At 28.6% G+C, this 20,157-nt stretch overlaps 1 long non-coding RNA gene across 1 annotated transcript in view; it reads right to left on the minus strand.

The window, feature by feature from the left end:
• The window catches only part of LOC139425130 (uncharacterized), a 187,474-nt gene that overhangs the window by 33,254 nt on the left and 134,063 nt on the right, over window positions 1-20,157 (minus strand). The window contains exon 3 of the long non-coding RNA XR_011636359.1: window positions 18,915-19,106. This is a non-coding gene — a long non-coding RNA (uncharacterized lncRNA). The remainder of the gene's footprint in view (window positions 1-18,914; window positions 19,107-20,157) is intronic.

Here is a 20,157-nt window from a genome sequence, read left to right on the forward strand (position 1 = left end):
ATACATATAAAATAATCGTATTTTATGGTTAAGTTAGTTTCTGTTAAAAAAAGATAAAAAGTCTGCATTATAAGGATACAAGAAGCATTCCCGTGAGTATAAATGTTTTCCCATATCTAATATAAACAACTTTCTAGTTTGATAAAGATATGTAATATACACAGAAGATTTATGAAATATTCACATGATTTTATTCGTAATGCGTTAATTGGTTATAAGATAATATGAATTTAATTACTGTCTTTTTATTCTGATATTTTTGTAATTTGATATTTTTGTATTTTGTTATACTTGTATTTTGTTATGTTTGTATTTTTTTTATGATTTTATCTTGTTATTTTATTGTTTTGTTATGTTTGTATTTTTATGTTTTTTTTCTCTCTGTTTTCATTTATAAATCAGTGAGAAGATTTAATTTCAAAATTATACGTTGAAGTTTTAAAATAGTCTTTAAATATTGAATCCATTTTACTACACATCTTCGTTACCTTTCTTTAAATATAATGAAGAATAATTTTTTTTCAATTTTTGTGATTACTATTTACTGTACATTTCATAATATTGGGCATAAATGTCAGAACTGCAAATGTTAAAATTTTAAGGCAAGGCTTTAGAACTAAGTTTAAGTAGTATTGTAAATTAAATGTACTGTGAAATAAGTATATAAATTAAATGTACTGTGAATAAATAATATTGGTGACTCCTTAGTCAAATGGCATGATAGCCAAAAGACTGGCATTTGTAAAATAAATCATTAGTACTATAAAAAAATAAAGCACTTGAGGCAATATAATGATAATCCAAATTTTCAATATATTCAAAAGAGCAGTTAATGAAACATTTTTCAGGAAAAACACCTTAATTTTCATGTTGATCACAAGATTTTTTATGTAATGCGCTATTATTTAGAAGAAATTTCAAAACTTAAATCAAACTGGAGAAAGGTTTGATATAAAATTGCGATACTCGCACTGCTAGAATTTTAATTCTAAAATTATGGTAAAATAACCGGTAGCAGTCTGTCCAACCAATTAACCGTAAAGTTTACGGTAAGGAATATTTTTCACCTTTACGGTTTTGAAACCATTAACAGCTAGTATGGTTATAAAATCGTTAATACAAAATTATACAATTTTTTAACCATTTACAGCTACCATGGTTTCAAATCCCCCAAGAAAGAAATTTAACTGGACATAGGAACTAGGCTTAGATAATGGGCATTAGAGAGCGCAGCACATTGGAAATTCTTCATGTGTGATAAAGGGAATAGAGGTGTCAAAGCTGGGACTCGAACCCTCGTTTCGTCTGTCATCAGATTGACAGATTAGCTCTCTCTGCTATAATATGTAGGCAGTTGCAAGAAACTAAGTAGCTTCATTAGGCGGGCTTAGTTGGTGCAATAAAATTCGTGATATTTAACTGTTTTAGATGAAAATAGTTAATAAAAGGATATTTCTGACTGTTAATAATTTCATTATCATCTTATTTATGGTTATTTGACTGTTTTGTTTAAATATAGTAAAATAACAATTAAATAAATTGTTATTTAGCCATTTTTTTCGAGAAATTTCTAACAGTGTGTAAAAAGTTACTGCGTCACTCGAAGCAATAAGTATTTGATGCCGACCGGCCTGTGTAGGGAACTGTCGTGGCATCAGAAAGGTCCTGGGTTCGAATCCCGGGCAAGGCATGGATGTTTCTTTTTCTCTCTATGTGTTCTATGTCCCTTCACCTTTGTGCGCGAATGTGATATGCCCTATAAACGGGTTGTGGTTGTGTGAATGGCGTGACAGAAGTCGAATTCCTGGCCATAGATGGCGCCACTGAAAAACTGGAACAATCGCACCTTCACTGCCTAAAAACAGGCATACGTCAAAAAACAGAAAAAAAAGAAATAAGTATTTGATACTTATGATATTAGATTGATGAAAGGAAATTTCTGCCAGTATTTTTAGATACGGACTATGATTGGCAGATCGGAGACATGCAGCCTATGATCAGATTATTTAAGAAGATTTTGATAAAATATTTTTGGTTCCGTTTCGGACGCCCGTAAAAATAGCCAATTAATCATTGACGCTAGTTATGCTTAATTAGCTGTGGTAATATGTACACCTAGTATTCTGGTAATTGGTAATAGGTGCTGTGGGAACAATTGGAACACAAAGGTCATAGCATTCTCCTTCCAATGAGGTAACCCAGGTTCGAATCCCATTGGTGAATGGTTGATACGAATTCTGCTCCCGGCTCTCACCGGCGACTTGGGTTAAAATATCATTGTCGTTGGACTGACAGTGAGAGGTTTTCGTTGTTTTCCTTACCGCGTAACGCAAATGGGGGGCTACTTTTATCATAAAATTCTCTACGAAGGTCAGCTTGTCCCAATACTTTATGCAGGAATTCCAATGTCATTTAGGTTGGCGGCAAAATTACAAGGCAATGGAGTTTAACATTATGAATTTTGTATATTATGAATTTAATGTCTTAAATTCATAATTGAGCGGACTGTTCAAAGTCTGTTATGAAATAGATTCTGTTGTAACAACCATTATTACAGGTACTTATTACAACAGCAATTACGATTTTCAATTATCTATTTGTATAATAACGAGGAAAAACATAATAAAATACGTAGGTGTAAAGATAGCTTTTAATTTTAATTTGGAGTTTTGAAAAACTTGATATTATTTCTTAGTGGATAAATTAAAATTCAATTGTTATTGAGGAAAACGTGCTAAAAGAAAATCACAATTTAATCTTGTACGGTTACGAGTTCTTCTTTCGGTGAATTGAGTAATTTTTTTTCAAATTTTATACTTCGAAATTTCGTAATAATTTTTATTTTTTATTTTCGGGAAAAGCAATTCGGTTTCTCTTTACCAATTATATTTTATACTTTGCAAGCTACGTGATATGAAATACTAACAATTTTTAATATCAGTTTATTAAAACACAATCAAAATAAGCAATGTAAATAAGGATTATATGAAAATCACTGACTAACTCTAAAAAATCGTATTAAATAAAGATTAATACATTTTAAAGTTTAGAGAATTTAAAGATTTGTTACCAAGTTTCGCTATTTTTACTTTATGATGCCATATAAGTATTGACAAATGAATTCAGTTTAAATTCATGCGTTTAGGAAACAAATCATTTTTTTTGTTACTGAAATTCCATTAAAAAGACATTAATCATTATTTTGTGCAGTTCAAAATAATAAGCCCTTCATATTTTTTTAAATAATATCTCATTTCTATATTATTTTTATCGTATATATATATATTTTTACTTAAACAAAAAAATAGATTTGTCTGTTGAATCTGAATACAGATAATGTTTTTCAATATTCTTGGAAACAAAATTAGCATATTTTTCAATCATAGGCCTTAAACGAATTTTAATTGAACTCTGAAATAATTTATTTTAAAAAGTTTATTAATATCTCACTTAAGTAATTATCTTATTGTTTTTAAATTCCATGCAAATAAATGTAACTATCATTAGTTATACTCGTAAGTAATGTAAAGAAAGAAAGCTTTCTAGCATTTCCATATAAACGAGAAAACGTATTTTTGGAAAACGAACTGAAACAGACAAACCTTCTCATTAAATCAAACTGTCTTATAAATATAGATTAACAGCCAACTAACATAGTGCATAATAAAGTTTTTTATTATATAACTAAAAACTAAGCGGAATATCTAATTTTTATAAATTAAGTTTTTACTAGGCATTATTAAAGACTTTGTTATTTTCCAAAAAATAAAAACTTCTCTCGTATTAATTGCTGATTTATTTGGAAATTTCAAAAATTATTAGCATTAATACTAAACATTTAGTTTTACAACGTAAAAATACAACAAATTATGAATCAGAAGTAAGTCGAATACTTTTTTTATCTCTTTTCAAATAGTTGAATATTTTTTTTTCCTCTGTTAACATCCGTTAATTAAGACATCTACAGGGCAATTTTGGTGACCTCTCTTACAGTGGCACCATATTAGGTGGGCCAACGTCGCTGCCACATTAAGGACAGGTTGTACAGAGAAGGAAAGAACATCCATGCCTTGCCCGGGATTCGAACCCAGTACCTTTCTGATGCAAAGACAGCTTCCTACCCCCTACACAGACCTGGTGGCATAGTTGAATATAGTTTGCTTAAATTTTTCTTATCAAAATAATATTTCAAGGAAATGTTATATTTCATGAAGAAAAACGTTTTAATTTTTTTTTCTGATAAAGTAAAAAATATTAAAAATACAATTACGCATGTTATTTCTCTGTAACTCAAGCAATAACAGTAATACATTTGCTTAAATATAAATAATATATTAAGGTGGAAAAAATGTCGTGCTAGATAGTATATGATTAAAGTGAAAGATACACAGAAACCTTTGCAAAATATATTATGAATGTTTAAATAAATGATAACAATCTAATAATATATAATAGGAATTAAAAAACAAATACAGTTCAGTAGTAAATCAGGAAATATGTTTATTGATAAAACAGCCCCTAAATATTTATTTTTTATAACTGCTACCGATCATATTGCAAAAACAATTTCTATCATATCCAATACACTTGCGTGAGTACTAGGTCAAATAAATATATTATTATCACTATCACAGACAAAAAAACATCCACACATCAAATACAACTCTCTAGTCATATTGACGTTCAGTAACAAAACATATCTAATTTTGCCCAATAAGGATAAGTAGACACATTAAATAAGGAAATATATTACCACATATGATAACAAAACATGACAGATATCAAGATCTAAATTGTTATTTGTGACTGCCGATGCAAAAATGCACAAAAATTGCAGGGAAAAAATAAAGAAAACAGCAAACGTCAGGAATCTTTATATTTTCTTAAGGCGGCTGAGCTGATGGTTGGAGAAGATGCGTGTCTTTCAGAAATCCAGTCAGCCTAATAATACCCTGGTCGGTCGTAAAATATGTTGCTCCTAGCAACAAATCCTGAACAGGGAGGCTTGGTTATAAATTTAGCGGACGCTGTTTCTGATACAGGGCTAATATGCGAACAACTTCTGTTTGATTGGTTGAGTTTAGCTGGGGAAATGTTAAGATTTCCTTTAAAAAAAAAAAGGTTAATTCTCATGTGTATCAGGAAAGAAACTAATCGAATAATTCTATTTGTTGTATTACTTAGATATTTTTTTAAGGATCGCTTAATACTGAATAACGAAGAATATCCTTAAAAAATTAAAGAAAAAATATTTTTTTTAAATTTTTATGAAATTTTCAGTGGATTTTTTTTAAATATGTGGCTATTCAAGGTACTATACTATATATATCATTCATACTATATATATCTGTAATAATTGTATTAAACTGTACTGCAACTGTATTATTTGAAAATCAACAAATATTAGCAGTAATAGCGTAAATGACAAGAACACACTGAATTATTTGACTTGACAAATCAATGATTTGATTTAACAAATCAATGATTTGATTTAACAAATCAATGATTTGATTTGACCAAAAAATGATTTGATTTAACAAATCAATGATTTGATTTGACCAAAAAATGATTTGATTTGACAAATAAATGATCTGACTTGACAATTCAATGATTTGACAATCAATGATTTGATTTTTCAAATAAATAATTTGATTTGGCAAATCAATAATTTGATTTGACAAATCAATAATTTGATTTGACAAATCAATGATTTGACTTGACAAATCAATGATTGAGAGAATAAATGGGTAAATAAATGGGCTGATATGACGAATCAGCTTATTTCCTAATAGTAACCAATTGTAACAATAGCCAGCTTACGATCCACATCCAAATAATATTTTAGTCCGTAGTAAAATCAGATTACTCCTAGCAAGGTTTATGTTTAATTTCATAAGTTTTCAAATGTTTTACTCTATAAGTTTATCCTATATTTTGAAAGCTTATATTTATCCTTGTCAAGTTAGTTTTACGAATTTCTTTTTTACACTAACTAACCAATCAACCCCATAATACAACTATCCTTTAGTTTTCGAATACATAATTTGAATATCGTTTTAATCGAACATAATTCCCAATAAATCTGACTTTTTAACCGAAATTCGGCTTCACATCTATAAAGTTAGACTTCCCATTATCTTAAATTTATCTACATCTGAATTATGTAATATTATAAAAAATAATGAAAACATCATAATTTTTAAGCACAAATTGGCCGGGATAGCCTAGTTGGTAGGGAGCTGGACAAACGTCCGAGAGTTCGAGGGTTCGAACCCCGCCAACTGAAGACTCCCCGAGTAGTAAATGGTGACTGATGCGCGTTAAATCAGTCGAGTCGCAAGGTCCTCCACATTCCTATAACAAATCAATATCTCTGGGGGTATTGGATTGGAGATTGATTCGCTGATTCAGGTCAAAATTACGATCTGTGGATAAATGAATGGACGTGTGAATGGGTTTGTCCCATAAACGGGTTGGACGTGTGGCGGAAGTCGAATCATTGACCATAAATGGCGCCACTGCAAAACAAGAACAATCGCATCCCTCTGCCTTAACAGGCATACAAAAGCAAGCAAGCAAGTAAATCCCAAATTAACTCATAAACAAACTATATTTTAAAATGAAGTTTATGAATTCAATTTTGTTTATCGATTGATTTCATATTTAACCCACTGAATGTTCTGCACGTAAAAATTAATTATATCAGGCTAATTATATCAGGGGAAAATCACGTACTTTAACCTGCAGTCTTCTCCTCATAGCAAAACCGACTTTTCCATGTTAATAGATAAGGCAATAGTGTATAGGGGAGAAACATTCTCCCAATTTTGCCCATTTTCTATACCGCCAGTGTGTTTAAAGAAACAAAATAAAAAATGAATTTTTGATAAACAATCCATATAAAGTAATATTAAAAAATTAAATACAGGTCCACAAAACAAATACAAAAAATTAAATATAGAAATTATAATTTTTAAGCTTCACTCAAATTTTAAAATATTTATTTATATATTTACTTTGCTAAAACATTCAAAACACATTTTTTTTTTAATTTTCAACCATTTTTTAATTATTATTATTTTAAGGCTTATTATTATTTTTATTATTATTATTATTATTATTATTATTTATTATCATTTTTTCCTCTTACTTGAATGCATTACTAATTAAAGAACTAACTTTTACAAACTAAGTAAAGATAAATGATTATTGTAAATGAATTATACTCTCTTAATTAGTATTTTCTTACGAAAAAGTATTCATGAAAATTTTTTTAATTAACTGTCACTCCAGAAAACTAAATAGTTTCCAAGTACCTAAATTGCATTCAAGTATAGTTGAAACATGCTACATTCTGTCTAGGGAGGTCAAGGATAAACCCAATTAAAAATAGAAAAGTCATTATTCATTAACTTCTCTTCTAATTATTTCATCTAATTATTTCATCTATTTATTTCTCATAAAACTTTAAATATTTACTATGAAACTGAAATTAAATATTAATAACAACTGTCTGTTTCTTTTCAATAAAAATAATGTTTTTGTGTAAAAATATTTTAAAAAATAAAAGTAGTTTGCTTTTTCATCTAGCAATGAAATACTTCATAATAAGCTGATACAAATAAGTATCAAACATCCGTACAAATGATTACAGATTAATACGTAATGACACAGTTTATTACATCAATCTTCCATCAGATAAAACAAATTTTAAATCACGATTATAAAGTTTTTAATTTTATTACAATACATTAAATAAAATTATGTGAAAATATTATTATATTATTGTATATTTATTATATATATTAATGAAGATGTAACGAAGAGTAGGTATTATATTTTTTAAGGGTCATTGAAACTCGGGAAAAGTACTAAATAAATAATCACTGATCCAAGTGGCAAGTGACAGAAACTAAAAGCTATCACTAGTCCATACATATGTCAACTGGTTCTTTTTTATAACAAAAATCATAAGTGATTTTAAATAAAAAGTTACACTGCAGAGAATGTGTAAGGTTTAATAATGAATCATGCTATTTTGAGACGAAAACACACAGCATAACCTGAAACCAAAAATTAAGAAACTTAAACAGCATTATCATAACTTTTATATTGATTACTGATCCGATGGTAATTATTTTTAGGTTGTCAAAGTCAAACTTTGTCTCGGACAGCCACTGATTACTGCCAAGTGTCTCGGACCGAGTCTTGCTGAGAGGAATAAGGACGTTTACTTCGTTAACAGATAGTGTATGGATTTGAAGCATTCCATAGGTGTTTTTAGAAAAAGCAATGCATTAAAATTTTAAAAAATTACCAACAAAATAGGAGAATTGTGGTTAAATGCCATAATAACTCAAGGCTAAGTGTCAGATTCAGTTATGATTTTAACGTGCTTATCATAGGAATGAAAAAAAAGGACAAGAAAATATTAATATGTAAAATTTATCAAAATACGATGAATCTCAAAAATGAAATTTAAATTCAGAAACAACACGTTCTGTTGATTAAACAATATAAAATTCATTTGCTTGTCACATGAATAAGATGTGCTCAAAAATAACAATATTTAAAATTTTAAATTTGCATAATTAATGCGCAATTAACAGTGCCACAAAAATATTTTATCAATTTATATTTTTAAAATGATGAGTAAAATTTGATATTACTTAGAATCTTGAAATTAATCTTTCTAAATCGCAAAAACTTTTATTTATTACGAAAAATGGTTGATGCAAAGCTTACATTAAAAATTAGTTAGTTTATTTAGTTTTAACATAATCAAATTCAAAAACGTTAAGAAACTAACTTAAACTTACAAAACGAGTTTATTAATCGTAGAAATAATATATAAACCCACCCTTTTTCCTAACCATTGCCATTACAGTTTCAGAAAGTAGTTGTGTAAAACAAGAGGCACCTTTTTGTCCCGACAGGACATTTTATCACCCACGAAATGGGGCAAGTGTCCCTTTTTGAGGATAGTTTTTCTCCATCGATGGGACTAATATGGGCCCTAAATATTTTGCCGTCAGGCAGTCTCAATGGTGCAATGTCCTACAAAACTTTCTTTGTAGCGCCGTTTATTGCCTCAGAAAAGAGAGCTCAAATAACGAGAAAGACTAATGAACTCGAAATAGCGACACCCATTCAAGAAATTAATTATTAGTTCAACTAAAGTTAAGGTAGTTAAATATTTACGTGAGTCATAAAAGGTTTGAAAGGAAAATTGCGAACCTTAAACGAAGCTTCGACAAAATGTATGTTAGTTTTTCTCTTTTCAAAGCAACAATGGTCAAACAAAGTAATGGAAATATTTCTTTCAAAAGAAAATTCAGCTCGTTTTATGTATTGTGTAAAATTTTGTGGCTAAGTTAATGGCAACAGTGGGTTCATATAAATTAAATTAAAATTAACGATTATAGTAGTTTAAAGAAATAAAACAATACAATTGTAGATTTAAGCTATAGTCATTTTTAAAAAAAATCACTCTTATTATTTTTCTAAGAAATAAAGAATGATTTAATTAATTTGTTATTCGAAGCAAGTAGAATAAAGTTAGTTATTATTTTTTTTTAAATTGAAATATGAGTTTCAAACCTAGGAGTCTCATTCTAAATTTTGTTGAAATGATTTTTTTGAGATGTAAGCCTGCAAAGTTTCTCTAAAAAATAAAAATAAAATAATTCTTTTTAAACCTTGTAAACTTTTCATGTTAAACATATTTTAAAAAGAGAAGTTTTATTTTAGTTAGAGAGTTGTATTTTAATTTAATTCATGAATTTCATTTATATTTAATTTAGAAATTATATTAACATTTAAAAACACTTGAAATAGTATAGTATAATAATAAATTATGTTATATACAAACCAATAATGATAAATAATAAATAATGCTTAATAAATAAAGATAAATAAGAAATGATGCTAATAAATAATGATAAATAATAAATAATAAAATCACATAAGTTAATACTTTTTTGCAATGTAATTGGTTTCCGACCTATGATAATATTTGAGACGCACTGTTTCAACGGTGGATTGAGAAAGCTTCTTGGAAAATCATTTCTTTTTAAGCATTTTAAGCATGGCAGCCGTCATTAAATCACTGAAGTCAATCATCAAGGGCAGAGGTCAGTATATCACCGAAATCAAGCATCAATGTCATGGGCAAGTATATCATTGAGGTCAAGCATTCAGGGCAGTGGTCAGTATATCACCGAAATGAAGCATTAATAGTAGTGAACAAGATATCTCCAAAGTGGCAGCGGTTAGCATATCTCCGATGTGAAGCAACAATGGCAGCTGTCAGTATATCACCGAAATCAAGCATCAATGACAGCGGTTCGTAAATCAACGAAGTAAAGCATCTGTGGCAGCGGTCAGTAAGTCAACGTGGTCAAGCATCAATGGCAGCGGTCAGTACATCACCAAAGTCAAGAATCAATGGCAGCTGTCAGTAGACCACTGAAATCAAGCATCAATGACAGCGGTTAGTGAGTGGATGGGTGACTACTTTGATCAGACTAGGAAGGATCCCAGGATGCACGGTATTAGTTCTCGTTAAAATATTACAATCTTGATCCAGCAGTTAAACTATTATGCCATAAAGTGCTACACTTTGCGTGCAGGTCATCAGGGTGCCAAAGCGGGGAAGTCATCCTATCAGTGGAAGGCAAATATTATGTCATGTTTCAGGAATGTTTACCAGACCATCAACAATTGTCCATTGTGCCAGTACTGATGTAAAATATCCTCAGCGATAAACAGATCATGGGTAAGAATCCCCTACCCGTCGTGCTAATTATGAAGGTTTACGTGGTTTTCCTCTTCACGCACGGAAATGCGGGTATCCAGAAGTTAAATTATTTTATAGGTTGGGTTAAAAATTACAAGGCTACGAAGTTGAACATAGCTAGTTCTGAACTCTGAATTAAGTCAGTTGTTCGGCGTTATTTATAAATATATACATATATAAAATAAACCATTTCGCAGCTATAATGCTACGTAAATAAAGTACTACTATTAAGGTTTTTTTTGTAAAAACATAATAAATGTCTAATATTTATTTAGTATTACTATTATATTTACATTTTCTCATCACTTCTATTTTTATTTAGTTAAAAAATCCTAACAAAATTTTTTTTTGATATCTTTTAAATCTTAAGTTTAAAAATCATGCTCATGCTCCAAATCCCATTATTATCGTGTAAAATATTGAGTTAATCAAATGTTAAATGTTTGAAGAAAAAACTAACTTTATTTTTAAAAGAATATGTAAACTTTTCTCGTAAAATAGTAAAACTATATTCAAATACCACTAAAAAGTAACATTACTATATTGTAGGCGTTCGTATGTAGTAGCCACGAAAGAAAATATGCTAAAAACTTTTCGGGATCTCTTAACTAATATAAATAACACTCTGTAAAAAAGGCACATTATCTTTATATTGCATTCCGCATTCTCAAAATAGTAATTCCTCAGGGTAATAAAATTACTTCACGTCTAGACATAAACAAACAAAGTAAGCAAAACCATTTTTCTAAGTGATAAATTTTCTTTCCTAAAAATTCCAAACGGGAATTTTATCATTAAAAAATCCCTTTTCCGCTTTTTTCTCCCTAATTCATTCTGTTTGTATGAACTTTAACATCTGTCAGTGACAAGGGCTAAAAAGAGAAATTCGAACACATGCTTGGCTGCATAGGGATAAGTATGGCTGATTCGAAAATAGAAAAAAAAACATCTTTGGTCGCCAATATCTTATAAAAGGATTTGTCATATATCAAACACAAAAGAAATCCTTTGCTTACGTACCAAATATTTTTCAGCGTTTCATCTATTTGAGACCTTTAAAATCATGCATTCTTTATTTTTTAAAGCATATATATATCACATGACGTAAGCGTTTTGCAAAGGAATATTTCGTTTTTATTTTTCAGCAAAGATTAAAATAGAGCTTTATGTTTTGAAAAATGGTGAGCCCTATCAAATAACAATTTTTACGTCTTACAAACTTTTTTTAAAGTAATGTATTGCAAAATTTATAACAAAGAACAAGTCATTTGTTAACATCAGAGATTCATATTTATATATTATTCGCAGTATAAAATATACTAACTCACGCTATCTTTATTGTACAATACACTCAGTAAGTAGATTTCTTAAGATTTAAAAACTAGTAACTAAAAATTTAAAAGATTTCTTTCTTACTTTATTAAATGATTTATACAACCCAAACAGATAAAGACCAGACTTCCAATCAAATTTTTGTGAAATGTATTAACCAAAATTTGAAAAATAGAAAAAAGGATGAAGCAAAGACTTTAATTGAAATCGATGAGATGGGTGAAATCTGCATGCAAATTTTAGTAAAAAGCCATTCTTATTTATAGAATTTAGCTATATGCTCTTTAAAAAATATTAGTCAATCATCAACACCAAAAATGATGGCAACTAGTTCAAACCAAGGTGGTTTAGTGAAAAATCATACATATCTAGTGATTCTTACACCAATGTTCTTTTACACACTTCGGAGTAAAGTAACTGCCACCATTTAGTTTTCTAGTAACAATAAAGTTTATAATTACAGTAAGTAAAATACATTTAAGAGCCAGTAAAGTTATGTTTACAATACAATATAAAGAGCCATGGTGGCTTAGGGAATAGAGCGTTCGCCTCCCAATGAGGTGAATTGGGTTATATTCCCAGCGATGGCTAATCAACACGAATTCCACACCCTGCTTGCACCTATCGCAGTACTGATGTCAATTATTCTCAGTGATAGACGGATCGTGGGTCCTTTTATCATCAGACTAACCGTGGGAGGTTTTCCTCTCCATGTAATGCAACCGCGGGTTAATTCAACCAAAAGTCCTCCACGAAAGGAAAAATTTCCCCAATGCTCTATCCGGGAGTTTCCTTGTCTTCTGGATTGGGTTCAAAATTACAAGGCTACGGCGTGGAACATTGAAAGTATAAACCCGAAATTGGGTCAGTTCAATGACGGATACAAGATAAAATACAATATAAAGTAAGAGTCATTAATTGTGAAAGCAAGCATACACTAACTCGAAAATAAAATTGTTTCTTAATTAAACAGATGCGTAGCTCTAAAAGAATAATTAACACAAATTCGAACTAGATTTCAAAAAACGGAAACGTGTAGAAATTATACAATATAAAATGATTTAATACAGTTCTCAAAGATTTCAAAAGCAAAATATAATTCTACTTATTATTTTACATAAAACATACAGACATATTTTAACGGTGATTTTTTTAATAAATATCAGTGAGGAAAAGGCCATAGAATTCTTGCCAACTCATTCTAAAATGCAAACAAACTAATAGCACGCCTTCATTGGTCATCTTTTAAATCGCGCCAATATCGGTATTTCCGGAAGTAAAAATAATTCTCGTATGATTTGAAAACGCTGGAGTTGGGTGTAAACTTATTCAATTTTTAGTGTTCAGGATTTAAATTACACTCTTTAAATCGGAAATAAACGCTCAACTTGTTGGTGCTAATCTAGAATTAAGTCTTTCTTTACGCAATTTATTTTTTGATTTTCCAAATACGTCGAAAAACATGACATCTTCTCCACAAGCAGAGAGGCAGACACAAGAAGAAAACATTCTTAATTTTTTTTAAAAAAAACTGAAATTGGGCTATTTATTTGATTTATTAACAAATATATTTATATTTATTTGTTATCAAACAAAAAGTATTCTACAATGCTTTTTTTTCCTAGAAAATAACAATCATTTTGCATTTTTTAAAATTCTTTAGAAAATTAAAAATTTTTTATAATAATTTGCAACTGTTAGTTAGTAAAAGAAATCTCTAATTAGATTAATTAACTAATCTAAAATGTTTCATTGTCAAAACTAAAAAGAATTTCGCATTTTTCTAGGTATCTTAAAACAAATAAGTAGAAATTATTTTTGTTTCATAATTTGCATTTTATAGGGGAACTTTTAACGAGCGTAATTTTTTATGGGATAATATATTAAAAAAGACTACCAACAGTAGCAGTTTCATTAGATATTCAGCGAGTTTTTTTTTTTTTTTAGAAAAACATAATATCATCTTTCATTTATACGATTTTAAAATGTTTATTTGTGAAGTGCATTAACATTTTTCTTCATAATAATCTTAAGGGAAAAAAGCAATAAGCAAAGTTATTTATATTTAAAAAAATATGTAAATAATATGCTTATTTATAAACAAAATAAAAGCTTTTGTTCTAATTTTTTTTCATTCTTATTTTTTAATGTCTGCTTGTGCATAAAATTTACACAAAACGTTTGTTAACTACTTTTTTTTTCAGAAAATATTGCATATTGCGTTTGGAAAATTCTGAAAAAATATATTTGCCTTTAAATTCCCTCTACAAATTGCTTAAAAATAATGAAAAATGTGTTTACTAAAGCATTAAATATGTTTTTGTTCTATAAACATTTAATTCTAATCAAGAAATTAATGTGGTGATTAGCATTATTTATGATATAAATAGAAAAACTGTTTTTAAGTTACATTTATTTATTTTATTTATTTTATTTATTTTATTTATTTATTTTATTTATTTATTATTATTTCATTTATTTTACTTATTTATTAGGCTTATTTGTTTCACTTACTTGATTTATCTATTTTATTTATTCCACTTAAAGTTCTAGTTCTAAAACAAAAAGTATTAAAACACATGCACTCTAAAAGAAAACTTTCAAAATTTACAAAAATGTATAAAAATATCTACGAAACAAACTATAGTTACATTTTAAAACTCCATGTTTTCAAAATTGAAACAGCATATAGTCATTTTGAGCAAAATGCATTTTCTGAAAAGTGGGGTGAGAGTGATGTTTCTTTTCTGTAGAAAGATTTCAAACCTAGGACCCCCGGGATCGTAGTAAGTACAGACCACCATAGTTGTAATCCTCAGTCTAGAGAGAGCTAGGAAGCTATATATAGTGGCCGCCGCGATAACACATCATGAAATACTGATTTCGAATTTCATAAGTACAAAGGGTTGCAGTTGAAAAATATGGTCTCAACAACTCATTCAGAAGATCGGTAATTTTAATTTCACTTTTTGATTATTTCGCTTTATAATAACAACCTTTAAGTGAAGAGAATATACGTCGTGATGAGTCATTACCGTGTCGCCTATAAAAAGCTTACTAACTCTCCCTGTACTGAGTTGCACAACTATGGTGGTTAGAGCATCTTAATACGAACCCGATGATCCTTGGTTTAAATCCTGATGGCAGGCAACGACCATCTCTCTCTCACATTTTCCCCACAACATCACATTTAAAACTATGCATTTGGCTCAAAAACGAGTATATAGTGTTTGAATTTTGAATAAATGAGGTTTTCAAATTTGACTGTTTGATTCGGAGCTTTGACACATTTTTTTTCAATTTTGAGAAGCCTCTTTTTCAGCTTATGTATGTAGATACATTTTTGTTAATTTAATTAATATAAATTCTAGAAGCCAAAAAGCAAAAAATTATTTATTTCGTCAAATCAAATGATACTATGACTTTCTACAAATAAAAGAAAATCATTCTCGGCTAGCAAGGATTAAATGCATGTCTTTAGAGATTAAGGATTATTTTTGCTGACGTATTACTCCACTGAATAATTTTAAGAAAAAATAAAAACTGTTTAGTTGCTGGATTTACTAACACGAATCATAACTAATTATAAACTTTTTTAAGCATTTAAAAAAGAAATAAAAAATCCTTAAAATGATCCGTAACTATATCTATTAAAGAAGGATTAATTTTAATGAAAAGTGTAGCTTTAAATTATTCTCACATTCCTTATGAAGCTTTAAAAGTTATTTTTTCTATCATCATTTTAAATTAAAATTACGCATTTTTACAATTTTTAAATCTTCATATTCAACGATAATATTAAATTAAATACAGCATAGATTCTCCTTTCTTTGAAAATCTGTCGTGAACGTATCTAAACAAAGAATGAATACATGTTTTGTTGATACTGAGGATTAAACTAGATGTGGAGCTCGCTTGGAATCCGTATCAATGCTACAAAGCTAACAAACGCTGATGGGAATTTATTCTGATAAAATACATCTTTCATGCTGATAAGAATAAATGTCGAATATTCTTATCTTCGATGTGAATAAGAATATATTCTCCCGATTGTAGTCTAGTAAAGTAAATATAAAATCCTATTCCAATTATTTTCCTCCTTTATTTCCAAAAAATAAATTAGAAATATATCTGATTATCAACACATGTTACTTTTTTTTACCGAAGCGCAAAATCATTCACAGATGAATAGTCTTTCAATATTTGTAATGACTTGGAAAGTTATTAGTTTTATTTTATGCTGAAATATGTTGGAATAAACTTTAATTAAATAATTCTTTGTAAGGTCTGTGTAAGCGTAATTGAATTGCTTATGAATTATTTGTTGATAGTTTGTGCTGAGATATTTTTAATGTCAGAATGTATGATTTTTGAGTAAGATTAAGTAAGGGAGCTGAATAATTTCATAAACGTTACTGAAATAATATTTATGCAAATGTTAAGAACTAGTTTAGATGAAAGATAAATATTTAACTTTAAATTCAGTGAAATATTTCTGGTATTAAGCCCTTTATGAATGATTTTAGCAGACAATTAAGTAAATTTCTCTGATGTGTTCTTAGTTTATAATGAATAAATTGGAAATGTCTATGTGAAATGTAGAAAAGAATTCTCTTGATAAATATCATAATTGAATTAACTTTTTAAATAAAAAGCTGTACAATTCTAAATAAAAAACTGTGTAATGTATAGTAATATGCTCATCACCAAACTTTGTATTTAACATCACCGGAAATAAATTTCTCTTTTTCTTAAAAAAAAAGTACAAACATTGATTAGAAATTATTTTGGTGCAAATTTTTTTATATGATGAATCCATAAAAAATACTTAATCTCCTATGAAACCAATTATAGCTTTTGAAAACTTAAAAAAGGTTTTTTGAGTTTTCCAAGGTCTTAATGAGTTTCATATAAGATGAGTTTTGTGACTCTTTAAAGATACTAAAGATACTAGACATGTCTCTTAAGGTACTCCAATAGCTTCAGAGGAAAAATCTTGAAATTTCTAATTTGGAAATTGCTTTTTTATATTTATGTATGAACTATATACTAAAATATGGTGTGAATACAAAAAGAATTTAACAATTCTTTTAGAAACTATGAAGAGAAAACTGGTCTAAAGAGACCAAAAACCAGCCTTTTTTAAAAATTACATAACTTTGTTGAAATTTATTATTTCTTCATTATTTTTACTTTTTATTACTCATAAAAATTCAACTTATGGAACAGACTACGCATTAGACAGTATATCAATATTTAGACATTTCACAGCAAATATCAAAACTTTTTGCCAAAAAAGGTCAAAAATAAAAATGAGTTACTTTTATTTTAGCTGCAAAATATAAAATAATAATTTCATCAATTAGTCTGTTGTCTATTCCCTAGAAATACGTATTGCAAACATTTATACAGAACTTCAAGTCATTCAAACTAAAATATTTTGAAATAATGGAAATGTAAGAAAAGTTAGTTTTGGGGGAAAAAGGCATAATTATCAATGTAACAACCAGAATAAATGATTTTTAACTATACCATATTTCGTCGGCATTCATCTTTAGTTATTAGAGTTTAAAATATATATAATTTAAATAAAGTATTTTTTATCATTATTTTTATACAAAATATTAGTAACATGCCTCAGCCAGTGAATTGTCTCATACAAACTTATGACTTCTTGCTGCGTTATTTCAAAATATGTACTTGGTTTATTTGTTAACTCCGTGAATGAACTACACTAATGAACTGTTGAAGACTATTTGAGATTCGTCCTTCACGCGAATCCGAAAGCAATACTGGGCGCTTACTTGCACTACACTACCACAACTACTGTTTGGTGTAGTACCCAACGGACTTCAACACCATGCTCTCCAACCTAAAAAATCCGCATAAACTTATCTAGCTCTGAAATCACCAAGGACATGAAATTTGATTACGAACCCAAACAGACGTTTGGAAAAAGTGCATTTTGACTAGACACCCAGTATTTTGAGCGAGGAATAGAACTTCAGAGTAGTTGTTGACGTGGTCTAAACCCACTTTACCGATACGATGAAATTGAGATATTATTATATAAACTAAACTCAGTGGCGCGACAGCCCAAAGAGGGCTAAGGCCTACTGTGCCCATCTCAGTTTTCTTGACATTGGGCTCTGGGGTGCAGGAGCAGATGTTCCGGTTAGGTGGTCAGCCGAACGCGTAACCCCCAGTGCTTAGATCCCAAGCATGCTTGGTACTCATTTATCGACCCACTGAAGGTATGAAAGTCTGAGTCAACCTTGCCCGGCCCGAGGATCGAACCCAGGACCTGTGGCACGGGAGCGCGAAGCACTACAATCAGCCGCCGAGCATCAGCCCCAGATATTATTATATAATCTGAAGCCACTATTATTATATATTATATCAGCCACCAGATATTATTATATAGTCTGAAAAATTACTTTTAAAAATATCCTACATAGTACTTCAAGGGTGAACAACATTTCGTTGAATAAAATTTTGAATTCAAATTAAATTTAGCTTTCCTTCATATTTACTTTTTGGTTTTAATTAATAAAAATATATTTTCAGGGTATTAAATAGTTTTCTATTCATTATAATGTGTGAGACATGAAGCTTTCCGGACTAAATTACTCTGACAATAAATAAAAATTAATACATTTTTTTTTAACAACTTTAAAAGTTCTCTTTACAATAGTCGATAAATTTCAATTCATTATAAAACAAAATTTCGACAATGTATCTTTTCAAAAGAATTAAAAAGGGTTTCACCTTTTACGCCACCTACCGTCAGGTCTTTCAGTCAAAGTGCATTTTACACCACTCACTTTAATAAAGCAAAAAGAAGCTCTTTGTTGCTGAAGTAAGCATATCTTTACCTTTTTTTTCCTTTTTAGCAAAGAAAAGAGCCCATTAAAATTTTGAAACCTCTTCTTAAAGGCTAAGAAATGCTTTATAGCTCGTTTGACGTTGAAGAATTCTGAAATATTAAGAATGCAAATTTAATGCACTGGTTTTAAGTTAAAAGTTTTACAGTAGTTGCTTTCAAGAAGGAATGAAAAAAAGATTTAGATCGATAGGAAGAGTTTTATTGAGGAAGAATTTTAGATTAAAATTAAATAGCTGGTTTCGTGAAAAAAAAGTTTTTGACGTAGCTGTTAGTTTTTTAATTATAATTTGAGATGCTTGACATAATGACAGCGATTCTAATAAGAAAATTATTATGTTACATATTAAATTAACAAAAAAAGACAGTCATTAGTTTATATATTTCTTGTTTATGTTCGCAACAAATTTTTAAAGCAAGACACATGAATTAGATCTTCTGTGATTTTTAGTCGCAGTTTTTTTACCAAATAATGAGGAAATAAAAATTTTTATTTTGAATGCACGAAATTTAGAAGTCAAAATCAGTTTATCACCATCAGTGTTCTATAAATAACAATTGTTATGAAATACTTTTGATGATTTCTAAGTTTTATTAATTTAAAGTTATTTATAAAAGCTTTATTATAAAAACGTATTAAACTAACAAAAAATTCATACTAAAAGCATTTTAAGTTAAAAACATGCATTGGACCGATCTCTCAGATTTTCTGGATTTTTGAAAAAGATTTTTTTTTCAATTAAAATGTCTCTAAAAGTTATTCTTTATATAAATTACAATTAAAAAACAAAATGAGTTTATAAAAAATGTTATTGTCTAATTAAAAATGCTTATAAAGCGATTTTGACTACATTGAGCCTGAATAGTTCAAAATTACAGATGAAAATTATATTAATACAAAGCATTGAGCTTACAAATAATTCATAAATTAAACATGTCTCTATAGATTTAACACAAACTTTTAAAGTGAATAAGATGTATGACACCAGTAAACATGTATATACTTTAATCGGAGATAATTACCAAATGGTAATCAAATTCATGTTGAAATAATTCAAAACTATATATAAAAGAATCATTAAAATATATTAAACTAACAAAAAATCCATGAATAATATATATATATATATATATATACAGAGAT

This window comes from Parasteatoda tepidariorum, chromosome 3 (assembly GCF_043381705.1).
Source record: "Parasteatoda tepidariorum isolate YZ-2023 chromosome 3, CAS_Ptep_4.0, whole genome shotgun sequence".
In the NCBI taxonomy this organism is placed as follows: Eukaryota; Metazoa; Arthropoda; class Arachnida; order Araneae; family Theridiidae; genus Parasteatoda; species Parasteatoda tepidariorum.